The 21,141-nt window shown below is 42.8% G+C and overlaps 3 pseudogenes; 1 reads left to right on the top strand and 2 right to left on the bottom strand.

Annotated features, from left to right (window-relative positions):
• The first annotated feature begins 85 nt into the window (after positions 1-85).
• LOC114632729 lies at positions 86-15,809 on the top strand (annotated as a pseudogene).
• On the bottom strand, positions 12,221-13,156 carry LOC114632727 (annotated as a pseudogene).
• A 2,247-nt stretch (positions 15,810-18,056) lies between the features above and the next one.
• LOC114632731 lies at positions 18,057-18,170 on the bottom strand (annotated as a pseudogene).
• Positions 18,171-21,141: the final 2,971 nt, after the last annotated feature.

Here is a 21,141-nt window from a genome sequence, read left to right on the forward strand (position 1 = left end):
CCAGTACCCAATAGTACGCGGTCAGAAATGTCTAGCCAATCTTATACTTCAACGTAAGCTAACGGCGCCGCTACGAGGCACGACACAGAACTGTTACCCAGGCTGCAGAGCAGGGGTAGAGTTTGCGCTGTTGCAGATGACGACACACCGGAGGGAGGTTCTTAAAGGGTCTCTGTTTAGGATGCGAAGAAACCGGCATTTAGCTTGGGACCTGTCACTCTCTGTGAGAAGTCACAAGAGAAACAGGCCTTCTGCCTGAGGCGTGGGATCCTCGCGACGCCACGGATGTTGGCCTAACCCGCTGCGGACCGGAAGCCTGTAAAGTCGAGCACGGACGGAAGTCTCAGGTTTAGTGGTCCGGCGCTTTCTGGAAAGGTGAGGTGCTGTTTAGTCAACAGGAAGTGGGTTGTCGGCTATTTTGTCTCCAGAGTCCCCGAAGCACTTGACAGAAACGGGACCTATCCTGTCTTCGTGCCTTACTCTCGGCATCCGAGATTTCTGAAAAATACCTGCCTTTTCTGCAGTGAAGTTCCTGTTTGCCACTTCAGGCTTAACACAGTTATCGAGCCATAGCTTGTGGGTTTTTCCCATTAGGATGTACAGTGACAGTAATCGTAAATGATATTTGAAATTTAAACTACACAGATTATCCAGTAACAAGGGTTGCCTACGTTCATAATTAAGAAAATTTGGGGATTGGGAATAATACTTTCCTATTTGTGACAAACCCACTCTGTACCAATGAGAGATTTTAGCACCTTTTTTCAGTCTGTAGTCTGCCTGGAGGCCTCTGAAATACAGAGTGCAGAACCCCAGCCATAAGTGTGGTAATTTTTCTCTTTAGTGGCAGTGACTGTTGTGTCCACTCCACATCCCGCAGCTGGAAGGTGCCTAGGGTAATCTTAATTGTCCCGTTGACAAACTCAAGAGACCTGATAGAGATGTTTTTAAATAAATAAGATAAGATCTATAGGATTATACAGGAGGTAGACGGTTGAAATAGGTATAAAGATTTTTGTTGTATTTCAATAGGTTCACATATGTAAATAATTACATATATGCTCTTTTTTAAAATAATAGCCATCGTCAAGTCTAATAAATTAACATTATTTTTAAATTGAGAGGCAATCATAAATTACATGTGAATATATCTAAACTACACAGATTAACCAGTAACAAAGGTTGCCTATGTTCATATTTAAGAAAATTTGGGGGATGCAAATAATTTTTTCCTATTCAGTCATGGGCCTTGGGCATTTCTATGCTCTCTAGTTTAAGAGGCAGGTTCATAGAATCCCTTGTATGCCATTTTTCAAACCGTAGCATTTCCAGTGGCTCCTCAAACTTTGCTCTTTTGTCTGCAGTAATTCCTGATGATCCTCTTCATTTTTCATTCTTTAAGGTTAGAAGAGTTTTACTCTTGGTAGTGAGGGAAAAGGAACAAGGTTAATGATTTCTTTATTGTCAACTGTGTTTTATTTCCTTTAGGAATGAATTGGAGAATACTTTAACAGTGACGGAAAAAGAATGGCAAACTCTCCAGAGATGTCCATATTAAACATGAGGTGGGGAATACATTGACCTACAGCATCACCTGAGCCGTGGCCCCATCACTTTATTTCACAAAGAGAAAATGATGGCCATGGGTTACAAAATAAGTCACTGCTGCAACTAAGTTTTATTTTCATGGTTTGCCTGCAGTACTTTTTACCCTACTGTGTGGTGCCCACCAGTCGGAGTATGAATGCTTACTCAGTGAGGGCCTAGAATAGAACTGTTTATTAGAACAGCAAAGTAATGGGATTAAAAAATTATTTTCAAGGTTTTTGTGGTGTCTCCTACAACTTTTTTTTTTTTAATTGAGTTTCTTTTTCTACATTTCTAAGGTGACATCTGATGCTATATCACAGCCTTGGAGATGTAAAGGACATTTTTACGGTGTGCTTGTATAGTAGCACTCTACATCACCCATTTCTGTGTAGCCAGTTGAATGGTGCTCTGTAATGCCCACCATCCTTTACTTATAAAACACCCAAACACTGAGAGTCAACCATTCTAAGTTGCTGTTTTCATTTGCAACTACATTTTCATTCTATAACCACTTTCAGACTTTGATCCTAATATGATTTACATTTTAAAGATGTGACCTTCCATTATAAATCTCTCTCTTATTGTATTTATATGATATAAAATATCTCTTATTACTACATAAGAACATAAACTATATTAAATTGTAACTTGAAAGAATTTCTTGGGATTAGAATGTTAATTTTTATTTTGGATTAAGTTATCTTACAATTACAAAGTTGATGAAAACAGTGAGTGAATCTTAAGATTAAAATAAAAAAAAAGGAACAGACAGGGAGGGAGGGGAGGAAAGAAAAGGCAACTTTTATAAAGATGTTTGATGTGAATTAGCCATGTTTCCCATTCATAGTAGGCTATTCTGTTTACAAGTATAAGATTCCCATGTGCACGTCTCTTATAAAATCAGAACAAAAGTGGGATATACAAGTATTCTATAACTTGCCTCAAAGGTGACATGAACAACATCTGGGAGCACAGTTACTCCCATCTTTTGAACCACTCATGATAAATGTCATCTTTTGCTATAATCTTTGCCTAAATTGAGGACAAGATGGATTTTAAAAGATGGAGACAATTAAATACAAAACACAATGAAGCACTGCATGCTGCTGTGCTTTCCTGCTCCTTCCCCAGCACTTGCTCCACATAGAAATCCTAAGGTATGTTTGAAAGACTAACACTTATTTAATATGGTCCCTAGTTGTAGCACCTGTAGTCTTAGCTCCTAGAAGGTAGAAGCAAGAGGATTTTGAATTGGAGGTCAGACAGGTATACAACCAGACTTTATCTCAAAAAAACTTAATTTATTCTTGATTTAAGATTTTTATTGGTTATTTTATTTATGTATATTTCAAATGTTATCTACCTGCCCAGTTTTCCATCCACAAACCCCTTATCCCATCCCCTTTACCCCCTGCTTCTATGAATGAATTCTACCAACCTCCCACTGACTCCCACCTCACCACCCTAGCATTCCCCTACACTGGGGCATGGAGCCTCCACAGGGCCAAAAGTCTTCTCTCTCATTTATCCCAGATAAGACCATCCTCTGCTATATATTCAGCTGGAGCCATGAGTCCCTCCATGTATACTCTGCTTGGTGGTTTAGTCCCTGGGAGCTCTGGGCGAAGGAGAGATCTGTTTGGTTGATTTTGTTGTTCTTCCTATGGGGTTGCAAACCCCTTCAGTCCTTGTGCTAACTCTTCCATTAGGGTCCCCCTGCTCAGTCTAATGGTTGGCTGCGAGGATCTGCCTCTGTATTTGTCAAGCTCTGGCAGAGCCTCTCAGGGGGCAGCCATACCTGTGAACAAGCGCTTCTTGGCATCAGCAACAGTGTCTGGGTTTGCTGTCTCCAGATGGGATGAAGCACTAGGTGGGGCAGTCTCTGGATGGCCTTTCTTTCAGTCTCTACTCCACTCTTTGTCCCCATATTTCCTTTAAACAGGATCAATTCTGGGTTAATATTTTTGAGATGGGTGTGTGGCCCCATGCCTCAACCAGGAGCCATGCCTTACCTCTGGATATGGTCTCTACATGTTCTCTCTCCTCTTCCTTGGGTATTTCAGCTAATGTCATCCCCATTGTATACTGGGAGCCTCTTGCTTTCCTGAAATCTGGGACTTTCTAGTAGCTACCCCCAGTTCCCCATCTCCTCCATTCAATTTCCTAATCCTCTGCACTTCTCCCCTTTCTTCTCCAACACCTGATCTCTTTTTCCCTCCCCCTCTCTTCTCACCTTCTGTCTACCACCCATGATTATTTTATTCTCTCTTCTAAGTAGGACTGAAGCATCCACACTTTAGTATTCCTTCTTCTTGAGCTTCAGAAGGTCTGTGAGTTGTATCGTGGGTATTCCTAACTTTGTTTCTAATATCTACTTATCAGTGAGCACATACCATGTGTGTTCTCTGTGACTGTGTTACCTCACTCATGATGATATTTTCTAGTTTCATCCATCTGCCTGCAAATTTCATTAAGTCATTGTTTTTAATAGCTGCGTAGTATTCCATTGTATATATCTACCACATTTTCTGTATCCATTCTTCTGTTGAGGGACATCTGGGTTATTTCAGGCTTCTGGCTATTATTAATAAGACTGCTATGACCATAGTGGAGCACGTGTCCTTGTTATATGTTGAAGCATTGCCGGGAGCCAAATCCAGGAAACTACCTGCTGTCCTAAGAGAACCTAGGAAATTACCTGCTGTACTAGAAAGCCTAGTCAGTACAAGGTTAAGAAAGGACATTTATGGGTCTCAGGCCCCAGGAACTTAAAGAATGTCTAGCATTTCCTGGGAGCCAGTTACGACAGTGGGATAGTTTAGGGCAATAAGGATATGACTGTGGACTGGTCTTAGACAATGAGGATTCAATAGTGGGATAGCCCTGAGCAATGACCCTCACCCAAACTTCCCGGTTTGCTGTGGCTTTATAACCTGCACACAAAATTAAAGTTTCAGAGCTTGATCAGAACTCTATACAGACTTGCTCTCATATCTTGTGTCTCTTGTCCCTTCATTCTTTCACCCCCTTCCCTAAGGTCTCGCCGAATCCCCGAGGGCCAGGGCAAAGCATCTTTTGGATATATGCCCAGGAGTGGTATAGCTGCGTCCTCAGGTAGAACTATTTCCAGTATTCTCAGGAACCACCAGACTGATTTCCAGAGTGGTTGTACCAGCTTGCAATTCCACCAGCAATGGAGGGGTGTTCCTCTTTCTTTACATTCTTCTCAGCATCTGCTGTCACCTGTGTTTTTGATCTTAGCCATTTTGACTGGTGTGAAGTGGGGTATTAAGGTTGCTGTGATTTGCATTTCCTGATGGCTAAGAATGTTGAACTTTCCTTTAGGTGCCTCTCAGTCATTTGAGATTTCTCAGTTGAGAATTCTTTGTTTAGCTCTGTACCCCATTTTTAATGGGGTTCCTTGGTTCTCTGGAGTCTAACTTACTGATATATTGGATATTAGCCCTCAATTGGATGTAGCTTTGATAAAGATCTTTTGCCAATCGATAGGTTGCCATTTTGTCCTATTGATAGTGTCTTTTCCCTTACAGAAGCTTTTCAATTTTATGAGATTCCATTTGTCTGTAGTTGATCTTAGAGCCTGAGCCATTGGTGTTCTGTCCAGGGAATTTTCCCCTGTGCCCAAGTATTTGAGGCTCACCTCCACTTTGTCTTCTATTAGATTCAGCATATCTGGTTTTATGTGAATGTCTTTGATCTGCTTGGACTTGAGTTTTGTACAAGGAGATAAGAATGGATCGAGTTGCTTGTTCCTTGACTATTTGCATCTATTGTATTACTAGTTCCTCAACCTAGAACTGACCTTAATACTTGCATGTAATTTAAATGGCATAAAAAAAAAAAAGAGGAGTGATGGGATAGGGGGTTAATAGAGGGGATGGAGAAAGGGGATAACATCTGAAATGTAAATAAATAAAATATTGAATAAAAATATATATAAACACGAGGGAGAATCACTCTACATAAAATATAGAAGCAATCTGTCCTTGGATATACATTCATACCTTTCCATTCATTTATATTGTTCTTAATGCATTTTAATAAAAGCTTATTTTCATTGTAAAAAAGAAATGTTCAACATCCTTTCTCATCAGGGAATTGCAAATCAAAACAACCCTGAGATTCCACTTCACACCAATCAGAATGGCTAAGATCAAAAACTGAGGTTACGGCAATGTTGGTGAGGATGTGGAGAAAGAGGGACAGTCCTCCATTGCTGGTTGGAATGCAAGCTGGTAAAACCACTTTGAAAATCAGTCTGTTGGTTTCTGAGAATATTGGAAATAATTCTACCTGGGGTCGCAGCTATACCATTCTTGGGCATATACCCAAAAGATGCTCCAACAAATAACAAGGACACATCCTCCACTATGTTCATAGCAGCTAGAAACAACCAAGATGTCCCTCAACAGAAAAATGTACAAAAAATGTGTTACATGTAAACAAGTTTTATGTAGCGATTAAAAACAATGACTTCATGAAATTCACAGGCAAATAGATGGAACTAGAAAATATCCTGAGTGAAGTAACACAGACAAAAAAATAACACACATGGTATGTACTCACTAATAAGTAGATATTAGCCCAGAAGATCACAATGCCCAGGATACAACCCACAGAGCGTAGAAGGAAAGAAGACCAGGGTGTGCTGCATTGAGGGGAGAACAGGACAATTGTGGGAGATGGAAGGAGAGGGGGACCTGGGAGGCAGAGAAGAGGGGGAGGAAATAAGGGGAACAGTATCAGGAACTAGAGGAGATTTGAGAGAGGTACAGAGGGTCAGGAAATAGAACAAAAACAAGTATTAGGCGAGATGAGGAATTGGGGTTAATCACTGGAGGTTCTCAGAGACCAGGGAAACATGAGGCTCCCAGGACACAATGGGGATGACTTTAGCCAAAATGCACAGAGAAATAGGAGATAGAACCTGTTGAGAACACCTCCAGTAGATAGACGTGGCCCCTGGTCGAGGGATGGAGCCACTCACTCGACTCAGAGTTTTTAACCCAGAAATGTTCCTGTCCAAAGGAAGAACAGGGACAAAAAATGGAACAGAGACTGAAGGAAGGGCCAGCCAGCAGATATGTCACCACCTGGACATACATCATGTCTGCAGACAGCAAACCTAACATTGTTGCTGTAGTCAAGAGTCACTTGTAGACAGGAATCTAGTGTGGCAGTTCCTAGGGAGGTCTGGCCATCAACTGACCAATGCAGATGCAGATGCTTGGAGTCAGCCATGAATGAGACTGAACACTGGGAACCTGTGGGGGTGGTGGCAGAAGGACTGGAGGAGCAGAGGAGAATTGCAATCTCATTAGCAGAACAACATAGGCTGACCTGACTACCCAGTTCACCCAAAGCCTAGACCACCAACCAAGGAGTGTACCTGGAAGGATCCATGGCTCCAGATACATATGTAGCAGAGAATGCCCATGGTCCTGAGAGGTTTGATGCTCCAGCATAGGGGAATGCTAGAGCGGTGTGGTGGGAGAATGTGGGTGGATGGGGGAGCACTCTCATACAGGCAAAAGGAGCGGGGGGGGGGGGGCAAATGGGGGATGGGGGTTTGGCAGAGTGGTAACCAGGAAGTGGGATATCATGGGATGGGATGGGGGTTGGTGGAGGGGGTAACCTGGAGTCTGATATGATTTGAAATGTAAACTAATGGAATGATTAATTAAAAAAAAATTAATGAATTATTTTTTTATTTAAGAAAAGTGGCTTCTAACGTTTCCCCTTCTTTCAGCTTTAGAAATCATATGGTTCTTTTTTTATTGGATATTTTATTTACATTTCAGATGTTACCCTATCCCATCCCCCTCCTCCTGCTTCTATGAGGATGTGCCCCCACCCACAACCCCACTCCCACCTCCCCACCCTCGAATTCTCCCACACTCGGTGTCCAGCCTTCATGGGACCAAGGACTTCCTTTCCCACCTACGCCCAACAAGGCCAACCTCCCCTACATATACAGCTGGAGCCATGGGTCCCTCCCTGTGTGCTCCCAGGCTGATGGAATCATATGGTTCTTAACATCTGTTAGTTTCAATGACCTGCCTATAGGTGAGACTGGGGTGTTGAAATCCCTCACTATTATTGTGTGGGGTTCAATGTATGTTTTGAGCTTTATTAGAGTTTCTTTTACAAATTTGTATTCCCTTGCATTTGGGACATAGATGTTCAGAATTGAGACTTCCTGTTGGATTTTTTATTTGATGAATATGAAGTGTCCTTCCCCATCTTGTTTGATAACTTTTGGTTGAAAGTCTATTTTATTGGATATTAGAATGGCAACTCCATCTTGTTTCTTGGGACCATTTGCTTGGAAAACTTTTTATAGCCTTTTACTCTGAGGTAGTGTCTGTCTTTGTTACTGAGATGTGTGTCTTGTATGCAGCAAAACGTTAGATCCTGTTTACATATCCACTGTGTTAGCTGTATCTTTTTATTGGGATATTGAGTCCATTGATCTTGAGAAATATTAAAGACAGATGGTTGTTAGTTCCTGTTATTTTTGTTACTGGAGGTGGTATTGTGTGTGTACAATTCTCTTCTTTTGGGTTTGTTGTGAAATGTTTAGTTTCTTGTGTTTTCTTGGGTGTAGTTACCCACCTTTTGTTGTGAGATTTTAACAGTATCCTCTGTAGGGCTGGATTAGTAGAAAAAATTGTTTAAATTTGGTTTTGTCATGGAATTTCTTGGTTTCTCCATCTATGATGATTGAGAGTTTTGCTGGGTATAGTAGCTTGGGCTGGCATTTGTGTTCTCTTAGGGTCTGCAAGACATCTATCCAGGATCTTCTGGCTTTCAGAGTTCCTGTTGAGAAGTCTGCTGTAATTCTGATAGATCTGCCTTTATATGTTACTTGGCCTTTTTCCCTTACAGCTTTTAGTATTCTTCCTTTGTTCTGTGCATTTAGTGTTTTAATTATTATGTGACAAGAGGATTTTCTTTTCTGGCCCAATCTATTTGGTGTTCTGTAGGCTTCTTGTACATTTATGGCCATCTTTTTCTTTAGGTTAAGGAAGTTATCATCTATGATTTTGTCGAAGATGTTTTGTGGCTCTTTGAGTTGAGATTCTTCACCCTCTTCTAATCCTTTTATTCGTAGGTTTGAGCTTTTCATTGGGGCATAAATTTCATGGATATTTTGGGTTATAATCTTTTTATACTTTGTATTTTCTTTGACCAATGTGACAATATTTTCTATGGTATCTTCTATGCCTGAGATTCTCTATTCTATCTCTTGTATTCTGTTGGTGATGCTTGCATCTGTAGCTCTTGATCTCTTTCGTAAGTTGTCCATCTCCAGGATTGCCTCCCTCTGTGTTTTCTTTATTGTTTCTATTTCTATTTTTAGTTCTTGGACAATTTTATTCAATTCCTTCACCTGCTTGATTGTGTTTTCTGTATTTCTTTAAGGAATTTATTTGTTTCCTCTTTAAGGGCTTCTACCTGTTTGCCTGTATTTTTCTGTATTTCTTTGAGAGTATTCTTTATATCCTCCTTAAGGGTCTTTATCATCTTCATGAAATGGGATTTTAGGTCATTATCTTGCCTTTCAGGTGTGTTAGGATATCCTGGGCTTGCTGTGGTGGGAGAACTGGGTTTTGGTGGTGCCAAATTGCATTGGCTTCTTTTTGTTACATTCTTGCATTTGTCTCTGGCCATCTGGTTATCTCTGGTGTTAACTGGCCTGGGTGTCTTTGACTAGAGCTGGCTTCCTTGGAGGTAGGTAGAGCCCTGTGACCTGGGTTAGATCCTGTCTCCCTGGAGACAGGCAGTTTGGGGTTATGTTGGGCCTCTTGTGTCTCTGGTTAGAGTAAGTCCCCTGTGTCCCTGGTCACTGCAGTCCACCTGGGAGTCAGGCTATGTCCCTGGTTACTCCAGACCTCCTGAGAGACAGACAGTAGGGTATGGGAGGATATTGGGTCTGCTGATCTGGCCTGGGTAGAGAAGTGGATCTGAAGGAAGGTGGACCTCTGCAGGGTAGGTAGGTCCTGTGTCAGCTGGGCTCTGTGTCTGTGGTTACTGAGGACCTCCTGGGTGGCACACAAGCTGTAGCATGTGAGCAGTTATCATGCCACTGATCTGGCCCTAGTGAGGAAGCAGACTGGAAGGAAAGTGGAGCTATGTCTTTGGTTACTGCAGACCTGCTGGGAGATACGCAGGTTGTAGTATGTAGGTGGGTATTGGGGCCAGTGTTGACACCTTTACTTCCCATCATTTGATGATATAAACTATATCATCTAAAAATTGTCATTATAAACAGAATAATCCCACCTATAGCCATTGTTTCATCTCCATGGGGTTCTAGAACACTGCAGCTTTTGTTGCTGGATTTCCATCTCTACCTCTGGTGGACATATTCTCTTAACTCACTGCTCTGTATGGGGCAGAGTCATTTGTCTTTGGGGCATGAGAGTGAATGAAAGCAAAAGTTAGAACACTATTTTCATTTTCAAGTAAGAGTAGTGCTGCCATTGGTATGACCACTGTCCAAATGCTGCTTCTATATGTGCTGGTTACTTAGCAGAGGGCAGAGTACAACCACTATGTAGGACTGTGAAAGGCACCCTGTTTTCTGGTTAAGCACAGGCTGGTGACCCCAGGTGACCCTGAGGGACCCCAGGTGACCCTAAGGGACGGCAGACCTTTCAGCATGCTCCCAGACACTAGGCTACTGACAGGAGGCCGCAGCCCTCCATAGATCTGTGTCACGTAAGGGCAACAACACTACACCCTTCACAGTCAGAGGAGGTGACCACAGGCTACATAGCCTCAACACAGATCTCCATATTAATGAAGTACCTAAAGACCAGAAGGACTTAGCTAACTAAGCTTTCCTTCCCAGACACTCCTCCATGCAAAAGGTATCTAGCCTCAAGCCCACCCTAAGAAAAGGGGGTATAGTTTCTCATCTACTTTCCACCATGACAATAAAAGCCTTAAAACCATGGACTGTTTCTTTTCATTGGGATCTGCAGTGGGGAACAATGGAACAGGCCTTCACCTAAAGAGCCACATCTAATCTCCCACAGAAGACCTCTCTGTGTTCCCAGCCACAGCAACCACCAACCCAAGCAAGCCTCCACACTGAGCCATGAACTCTCATCCCCGAAGGACCCAGACAGAGCGCTCTACCCCTCTCCCTTTCGGCTGCGGGCCAGTGCAGCCCCTGGGCCCCCACTTCATTCTCAGCTCTTCTGCAGCTTCCAGCGGTGCCTGGGTACCTAAGAGCCTGAGAACCAGATGGTTCCCAGCCACCTTGTAGGCCTGGGGACCCCTTAGCCAGCTCCAACTGTCCCTGGAACCTCAGACTGCACCCCCCCACACACACACACCCCAGAGCGGTGTCCCCACAGCTTCACATATCGGGGGTAAGCACAGTCAAACTTCTCGAATCCTGCCTCCCCAAGTGGCTCTAGCCCCGTGGCAGGGCAGATGTGGGACCCTCACTTAACACCACTAGACACAGCTGGCACATGGTGTCTTTTAATTGTTGATGACCACAAAATGGAACTCTCATGTGTAACTTTTGTGTATGATCATATTTCTTGTTTAGTTTCTGAACCCCCTCCACCTTCTATGGCACTTCATTGCTGAATGATAGCCTTCTGTCTTCCTCACCTTTGATCATTGGACTGAATTAGGAATGACATATCCTTAGTTATAGGTTAAGGAATGAAGTCATGCTGCTGGGACACATGCCTACTTCTATGGCACATGTCATTTTTTTGTTGTTTACTATTAGGTGTAGCTGTGAACTATACTAATAGCTGCTATGTGTTACAAAGATGCCTTTGTGTATAGCAAACTCAGGGTAAAGGGTTTTGAATAGAAGGGGTACTCTATTAATATTTCTGAAGTTTGTCTTTGGGCTTGCTTTGTGGATATTATCTTTAAATCCCATCATTCTGAGAAAAACAGAAAGGAAGAGGAAACAAACAAGCCATGAACTTACCCAATAAAACAAAGTCTTTGTCCATCTCTTACCAAACTGTAATTATCAAATTGTTTATGCTCAATTCTGTTGCACATAAATATATGATGACAGCTTAGATGATCCCTTGTGCTCCCCCCTCAAATTGAAATGTCTTCACTCTGGGCATTGACTTACTGAATTAGCATACACACCAAAGTCAATGTTTCTTACTTTTGTTTGTTAGGAAAGTATCTCACATTTACATTTCTATTTCTGAAATCAAGGGACTTTGCTTTTAACCTAAAAGCAAAAGTGAAGTGCACTCCATTAACTAAAACATCTTACTATCTTCATCTATTATACTATCTTCATCTTAAAATAACCAAGAAAGAAGGGTTTCTTTATTAAAAGCCATACAACTTTTTATTGTTAATCAAAATTATTTTAATCAAATTTAGAGTAAAACTTACAGGGTAAGATTTAATAAAACTACCATGGAGCATCAAAGGGAGTGAAAGTGGAACTAGGCGCAGGGCAATTATGAATTAACGAACACAGGAAGGATAAGGAGGGAGAACAGTGAGAATGTGCAGAAGATTCTAGGGGGGATGATCTGGTGTTACTTTGCTCTCTCACAAGCACCTAGGGAAATGAATAATGGGATAAGATTTCTAAGCTCCACTATGTGCTTAACACCCCATTGGTGATATCTCTGTCATCTTCTCTTTCCTCAGGCTCTTTTTCATCATCCTTCAACTCCAGCTGGTCATCCCCCCCAATCTTTATTATCATCATCATCCAACAGGTCACCCTCCTCAGCAGAGTCATCTGCACCTGCCTCAGACTCCATCTTCACATCAGCCTCATCTTTCTTCACAGAGGTGCTGCTCTGCTCTTCTCCAGACTTTTCATTCTTCTTATCTACTGAGAATGAGAAGGACAAGTCTGTTTGTTTGCTTTGTTCTTTTTCAATTTTTTTCAGGCTTTCCAGCAGAGAATTCACTTTTTGTTTTGAGTCAGCTCCTTTTTGATGGCCAGAAGGTCATCACCTTTCAACTTCCCAGACTTGGAAGAAGATCACTGTTGTCCGCTCTTTGAATTGAATCCACTTTGGCCCCTTCATGAGGTGTTCCCTGACACACGTTTGGAAGGCACTACAGCTTGAGCAATAGAAGGAGGAGGAATACATGCTGGGTAACTGTAAATCCTGTCATAATAATCCTGTTGAAAGTCATAGTCCAAGTCAAATGAGGAACTGCGTAGAGGGGACGGAGAAGGGTGTTCTGGTACTGACCCGTACATCTCCACTGCAGATCGTTTTACACCTGCTTTTCCTCAATTCACTTTTGGCTCTCCAGCCAAGTTAATATCTAAACCCTGGCCAGCGATCATTCTGCCATCCTTGCCAGCTACAGCTGCAGCTCGGGCATTTCTTTCATTAACATACTAGACACAGGCAAAGCCCTTATGCACAGAGCAACCCACAGTTTTGCCATACTTTGAAAAGATGGCCTCTACCACATCAGATTTCTTGATCACCAGAGTGTTAAGATCCCCAATGAATATACATGAATTCATGGATCGAGGATCTGTCTTGTTGGTAACATTGGTAGACATCTTCTTTAATGATGATGTTTCTCACAAAGCTGAAAATGTAGCTGAAGATCAAAAAAATTTCACAAGAGGAAGGAGAGACAGAAGAGACTGCCTCTCCTACTGCAATCTATGCTGAGATGCCAGAGCCACAACAGCAAGTAACCACATGACAGTTTGCTCTCTGTCTCCTCTCTCTCTCTGTCTGTACTGTCTCTGTCTCTCACTCCCTCTCTTTTTTTGTGTGTTATGTTCCTTGGTATTGTGTAGAGGTCAGAAGGCAATTTGTTGGGTTCTTTCTACCATATGGGTCCAGGCAATCAAACTTAGGTTTGATTGTCATGTTGTCATCATGTGTCTTTACCACTAAGACATTTCACAGACCCAAGAAAAGATTCATAAGTGAAAATGTGTAAAGCCTCACTCTTGGAATAAAAGGAAAGATATGTTGATTTAGGAGAAAACTCTTTTTTCACCATCAGCCAACAAATACTAATGCATTTATACCAAAAGTTGAATTTCATGTTTATAACAGTAAGATGACAATTCAAAACTAATAAATTGTGGCACATTTACACAACAGAGTATTGTTCAACTATTAAAAATAATTACATCATGAAATTTGCCAGCAAATGGGTGGGACTTGAACCTAGACCCCAAAACACAAATATGGTATGTATTCACTTATAAATGGATTATTAGCCATAAAATAAAAGATAACCATACTATAATCTACAGACCCAAGGAAGTTAAGTAACAAGGAAAGCTCAGGGATGGGGGTGGTATGTGAATTTCACAGAAAAAGGAAAAAGGGAATAGACACAGTGGGTGAATGGGGAAAGGGAACTGAATAGGGGTATGGTGTTTGGATGGGATTAAGTGTGGAGAGGGTGGAAGAAGAGACTAATGGCAGAGACAACTGGAATCAGCAGCATATCTGAAACGAGCTAGAAATCCAAGGTAATGGAAACTCCCAGGTATTGATGAGGGTAATCCTCCTAGCTAAGACTCCTAGCAATGGGGTACGTAGAGCCTGAAATGACCATCTCCTATAGTCAGGCAAGACTTCCAGTGAGGGTATTGAGACACCAACCTAACCTCAAAACCTTTTACCTATAATTTGCTGGGGGAAAGGTGGTACAAAAGTTTGGCAATGGCCAGCCAATGACTGGATCAGCTTGAGATCCATGCCATGAATAGGCGTCCACCCCCGAAACTGCCTGGAGGGCCAACAACCAGAGTCTGGATAGTCCAGAGACAAAGGATAGAAGTAAATATGACTGCCAAAAAAAGTCAATGAAATTATTTCTAATGATGTTCTTCTATAGTCACCGACTGGTGCCAAGCCCAATTGTCATCAGGGAGGCTTCCTCCAGCAACTGATGGAAACAGATACAGAGACACACAGTCCAACATTAGACAATGTTTGGGAATCTTATGGAAGAGGGGAGAAATTATAGGAGCCAGAGGTGTCACGGACACCACAAGACAACCCACAGAGTCAACAAACCTGAACTCACAGGGTCTCAAACAGAAACTGAACAGCAAGCCAGGGAGCCTGCATGGGGCTGACTTAGGCCCTCTGTACATATATTACAGTTGCATAGCTTATGGCACTCCTAAAAGTGGGACCAGGAGCTATCTCTGACTCTGTTGTCTTCCTTTGGGATCCTTTCTTCCTTGCCTTGTCTACCCCTAATAGAAGAGGGTGTGACCAGTCTTACTGCAAGTTGATATGAAATGGCTGGTTGGTATCCATTGAGGCTGGCCCTTTTCTGAAGAGAAACGGGAGTGGATGAGGTGGGGAAGAGTAGTAGAGGTTGCATCTGAGAGGAGAAGGAGGGGAAACCATAATCAGGAAGTAAATTAAATAAAAGTGCTCTCTCTTCCAGCTGAGCGAGATGCCCAAAGGGAAGAAGGCCAAGGGGAAGAAGGTGGCCCTGGCCCCTGCCGTCATCAAGAAATAGAAGGCCAAAGAAGTGGTCAATCCTTTGTTTGAGAAAAGGCCCAAGAACTTCGGCTTTGGACAGGACATCCAGCCCACAAGCGATCTAACACGCTTCATCAAATGGCCCCGCTATATCAGGTTGCAGTAGCAAAGAGCCAACCTCTATAAGCATCTCAAAGTACCTCCTGCTGTTAACCAGTTCACCCAGGCCTTGGACAGGCAAACAGCTACTCAGCTGCTTAAGCTTGCCCACAAGTACAGGCCAAAGGCAAAGCAAGAGAAGAAGGAAAGGCTACTGGCCTGTGCTGAGAAGAAAGCTGCTGGCAAAAGGGACGTCCCAGCTAAGAGACCATCTGTCCTCTGAGCAGGAGTCAATACAGTCACCACCTTGGTGGAGAACAAGAAGGCTCAGCTGGTGGTGATTGCTCATTGAGCTGGTGATTTTCCTACCTGTTCTGTGTCAAAAGATGGGAGTGCCCTACTGCATCATTAAGGCTGGGTGGCCTGGTCCACGGGAAGACATGCACCACTGTTACCTTCACACAGGTTAACTTGGAAGACAAGCATGCATTGGTTAAGCTGGTGGAAGCTATTAGGACCAATTATGATGACAGATATGATGAGATCTGCCGCCACTGGGGAGACAACGTCCTGGGTCCTCGGTCTGTAGCTCACATTACCAAGCTGGAAAAGGCAAAGGCTAAAGAACTTGCCACTAAACTGGGTTAAATATACACTACATTTTATGTACATAAATATAATTATAAAATTAAAAATAAATAAAGTAAAACTAAAACCCAAGCAATGACTTGTTGGACTGTGTAAGGGTATTTTGGTTCATGGTTGGGCATAGGCCTGGAACCCTGAGACTCCCAAGAGAGAAATGGCAGGCATTCGGCCACGTCCTCAGAACCCAGGATTCTTACATGAAGTCTAGTCTCCATAGAACTACATTTTTCAGTCACATAAGCCATTACAGCCCCTCCCAAAGTGCACAGGTAGAGGGTGTGGCTACAGGCCTCAGGTCCTAGGGATTTACATACTAATAAAGGCCAGAGGGCCGACGGAGCAAATTAAGCATTCTTCCCATAACCTACCCCCTTCTCCCTCCCTATTTAACTCGGGTCTGCCCTGAGATTCAGGGGGGTACATCCAAATCCATCCACCATCTGCCATGACAATAAATCCTTTTGGAAACAAGGATTTCCTTGTGTCATTGGGGGCCTGTCGTAGCAGACGCCTCCAGCCTTTGGAACCTCAGATCTTCTCCTGTATGTGGGACCTGCCATGTGGAATGTCTCCAGGACCACCACTGGGGCTTTTTTTTTTCCCACAATGACTTAACCTCTTTATTCTTTCCTAAAGCAATTAAATATTATTATTTAGTTAGGCTATGTATGACTCCTATGATAAGGGAATGTGAACAGTCCATTTTTAAAAACTTCTCTTTTTTTTTGTTTTTCTTTTTTTGTTTGTTTAGTTTTTTTTCAAGACAGGGTTTCTCTTTGTAGTCCTGGCTCCTGGAACTCACTTTATAGACGAGGCTGGCCTCGAACTCGGAAATCCGCCTGCCTCTGCATCATAAGTGCTGGGATTAAAGGCGTGCACCACCACTGCCCAGCTTTTAAAAACTTCTTATTGGTTCTTTGTGATTTTTGCATCATACGCTTGTATCCCATTCATCTCTCCTTCCCCTCACATCTGCTCTCCACCCTTGAAACTTCTCCTGCAACAGAGGAAAAGAAATCTTTTGGAAGCTGTAGTATGTTATAGTGTGTCCTACAGTATACTGTTTTGTCCACATTTATTTGGTTGCAAATGTTTATTGTAATGAGCTGTTGGTCTGATATGAAACCTCTGGCTTCTGCTACTCTATCAGTACTAGAAACTTATTAGGACTCCTCTCAGATATCCTGTTGTTGCCCTGTCTCATCAAGATCCTGTAGGTTTGGATTTGTAGGACAGGTCCCTTCAGGCACTTTAGCAGTACATGGATGGAGTAGATCTTCATCATGCTGCCCAGGTGAGATGCAGGGCCTGCTCTCCCACATGCCATAAATGACAAGAGACGGGGAAGAAAGAAGGGTATCTTTCACCTAGCTGCATAACTGCCTAGGTGACTAGAGGGAGGGCCAATTCATCTCCAACCCCAAATCCAAGGCCAACTGACCTCTGGACCATCTCTACTGTGCTGCCCAGGTGAGGTGCAGGGCCTCCTCTCCTACTCTCATGACTCTCATGAGCAGGGTCAGCTCTCCTACCTGCTATAGGTGGCAAGTGGTAAGAGTGGGGACAGTGAGAAGGACCCAACAGACAAGAGGTAGACCCGGCTCTCACACAGTAATGTTCTTGGGAAATCTCATCTGCAACTCCCACATCTAGGCTCAAATCTGCTGTCCAAGTGAGTTTCAGGGCGTGTTCTCCCAAGTGCTGCAGCAGGTGAGGGCAGGCCAGCTCTCTCACTCTGTTGACCTCAGGGCCAGTTCTCCTGCCTGGGATAGGTGGCAAAGGACAAGAGCATCTCTCCCTTGCCTATGTCACCTCATAGCAAACGAGTAGTGGGGCCAGCTCTCTCATGATCATGACCTTGAGGCTGATTCGCCCGTACTCCCACTACCAAGTTCAGATCTACTGTGCTGCCCAGGTGAGGTACAGGGCTCACTCTCCTGAGTACAGCAGCTGGCTAGAGGTGATGTCAGCTGCCCTGCTCTCATGCTCCAGGATCAGCTCTTCCAGGATACTCAGGTGAGGGATGGGACCAGTTCTGCATAACACTTGGAGTCATCTCAGTATTGGTCTCAAGAGTGTTATGCCCTATTCATGCACTGTGTAGGAGTCATCTCTGGTATGGTCTTCACACCCAGGTCTGCATGGTGCCAGACTGATGGTGATCTCAGGCTAGCTCTCTGTCTGAGAACCCTGGTGCTAGATGGGTGTTTGATCTCAGGCTTGCTTCCCTCCCCACCCCTGCCCCGGAATGTTAGGCTACTAGTCATTCAGATGTTCATAGGTCAGAACAATGAAAGTACACATAGCAGGTCTCCTCTCTGCCACCTACTGACACACAAGTGACAAACTTGTAACGGAATGATACATACATACATACATACATATATATATATATTTTTTTTTTCTAGTGATACTTTGATAATTTAGTGAGAAATTACTCCTAATCAGGATTTGCACTAGCCATGCTGGAGTTTATGCTAGATAAGAGTTTATACTGTGGGATAAGAAAAGTGGACATGAAAAATGTTATCCTAGGCTAAAATAATGTACTACTGAACTTTCTTGGACCCACTAGTGGTTTAAATCATGACATGGATACTTTTAATATAGTTTAAAGCTTAGACTTTTTGCTGAGACAGTCTCCCAGCTACTGTTTAAACTTAACCTGACTATTCTAGCCAGCAATCCACTACATGGCTAGCTCTATACCTCCTGGCTCCTCTGTATTCGGCGTCAGGTACCTTTCTTCCATGCTTTTAAATTTCTTTCTTCAGCTTGCCTCTCCTGTGGCATGCTCTCTGCCCAGAAGTTCTACCCTCATATTTCCTGTCCTAGCTATTGGCCATCAACTCTTTATTAGAACCAATCAGCAGTGAGAGAACACTTGATAAATATCTTAGATTGCTGTTAGGCAACTGAGGAAGGACAAACATTTACAAAATAGAAGACCAGGTGATGGATCATAGAAATTACAATAGCAAATCCTGATGGCACTTAGCTCTCTGCCAGTAGAGAAATAACAACTTAAAATACAGAGACACACCTTAATACAATGTAAAAAAGGACATCTCCACAGTAAGGACTGTGTTGGTAATAGATTCAATATAGAAGGTCTCTCCCAAGCAGCCTATAGTAGTCTTCCAACTTCATTTGCTATCATGATAAATTTTAAGAGTTTGACAGCAAACTGAATTCACATTTCTTAATTTGAGATTTAGGTTTGCATACCACTTTTGCATTTTGGACAGGTTATAGGATGTCATGATTACCCACACCCCATGGGGCAACCCTAAATATCAAGACAGATATCAAATATTAATTGGAACTGAAATGTGGGTATACATGGAGCAATTGAGATGAGGTATGAGACTAAGAGCAGAATGTTACAAGAAGTAGAAGAGTGTGCCAAGTCAAAGAGGGAGCAGAGACAATGCTATTTTTCAGATACCCAGATCAGGGATTTCGGAATCTCTTTGACTCTTCAGATAGCAGTCTGATGCTAGAGTCTTCAACAGTGCCCTGAGAGGAACGACTCGGGGAAATTGTAGTTTGAAAAACCTTCTCTAACATAGACTGAGGGTGACCCTAATGAGGACTCCTGGTAATGGCAAATACAGAACCTGAACTGGACATCTTCTGTAACCGGACAGGACTTCCGTTGGTGGGACTCAGATGTCAACCCAACCATGAAGCCTTTGACCCACAACCAATCCTGCTTGCAAAATGTGCTGAGGTAATTGTGGCTCAGAACTTGTGGGAATAGCCAGCCAATAACTGGTCTATTCAATAACTTGAGTCTACTTCATGAGAGAGAGACCATGGCTAAAACCACCTAGATAGCCAGGAACTGGAACCAGATGCTGGATAGCCCAGGGACTGAGGGTAGAACCAAACATGACTGGCTAAAAGAAAAAGGCAATGAAAAGATTCCTAATGGTATTCTGTTATACTCATAGATCGATGCCTAGTCCAATTGTTATCAGAGAAGATTCCTTTAGCAGCTGATGGGAACAGATGCAAAGACCCACAGCCAAACATTTGTCAGAGCTCAGAGAACCCCCAGAAGAGGGGGAAGAAATGAATGCTGGAGCTAGAGGTGTTGAAGCTATAATGACATCAAGTTCACAGGATCAACTAAACAGGGCACATGGAATTCACAGACACTGAAGTAGCAATCACAGAGCTTGCATGTGTCTCTACTAGGTCCTGGTTGGTATACATTCTGGTTAGTTAGTTTTGATTATTGTGGGACTTAGTAGTGGATTTTCCTGATGTGGCTTGTATTCTAACGCTAATATTGGTTCCTCAAGATCTAGTTTCCCCAGAGACAAGAGAGTCCACATATAGACCCAAATGACAGTATACAACCTTGCCCCTAAGTTATTTCTGATTGGTGATTAAAGATGACAACAGCCAATAGCTGAGCAGAAGAGAGATAGTTGGCAGTGGCCTGGGGGTCAGAGGAAAACCATGAGGGAGAGAAGAAGGTGAGGAGGAAGCAGAAAAGCTGCATTGGGTTAAGTGAGTCGTGAAAACATGTCCCTGAGGACTGACCAATTAGAGTTAAGAGCAACCAGTACAAAATATAGTAAATGATAACTTGGGGTTATCACTAAAAAAGAAGATTCCAATAGCATAGAGGATAGATACCTGCCCTGCTCTTGTGGTGTTTAAGGCTAGTTGTAAATAATAAAGTTATGTGTCTTTTATCCTAAAACTGAATGATCAAAAACAGATTAGATATTTTACATTTGGAATTTAAAAATTCTACAAGACTCCTAACAGTGGGAGTAGGGTACCTCTGACTCTTTTGCATTCTCTTGGAACCATTTTTCTCCTACTGGGTTTCCTTATCCAGCCTTGATAGGAGGGTTTGTGCTGAGTGCTATTGCATCTTGTTATGCCATATTCAGTTCATAGCTCTGGGAGGCCTGTTTCTTTCTGAAGGGAAAGGGAGAAGCAGCAAAGGTGCATGTAGGGGGAGTGGAAGGAGGAGAAACTAGTCAAGAAGTATTGTATGAGAGAATAATAAATATTTAGAAAATGTGGGGATTATCTTGAGAAAGTACTATACTGGGTGTAATTGAGTTAAACATCCAATGTTATGGGGAAAAGAAGTGTTGGAATTAACATTTTTAAATTTTTTTCTTTTTAAGGCTCTTGTGCCAGTCAGTGGTGGCCCACACCTTTAATCCCAGCACTTGGGAGGCAGAGGCAGGCGGATTTCTGAGTTCGAGGCCAGCCTGGTCTACAGAGTGAGTTCCAGGACAGCCAGAGCAATACAGAGAAACCCTGTCACGAAAAACCAAAAAAAAAAAAAAAAAAAAAAAAA

Source organism: Grammomys surdaster, unplaced genomic scaffold (assembly GCF_004785775.1).
Source record: "Grammomys surdaster isolate TR1022 unplaced genomic scaffold, NIH_TR_1.0 404, whole genome shotgun sequence".
Classification (NCBI taxonomy): Eukaryota; Metazoa; Chordata; class Mammalia; order Rodentia; family Muridae; genus Grammomys; species Grammomys surdaster.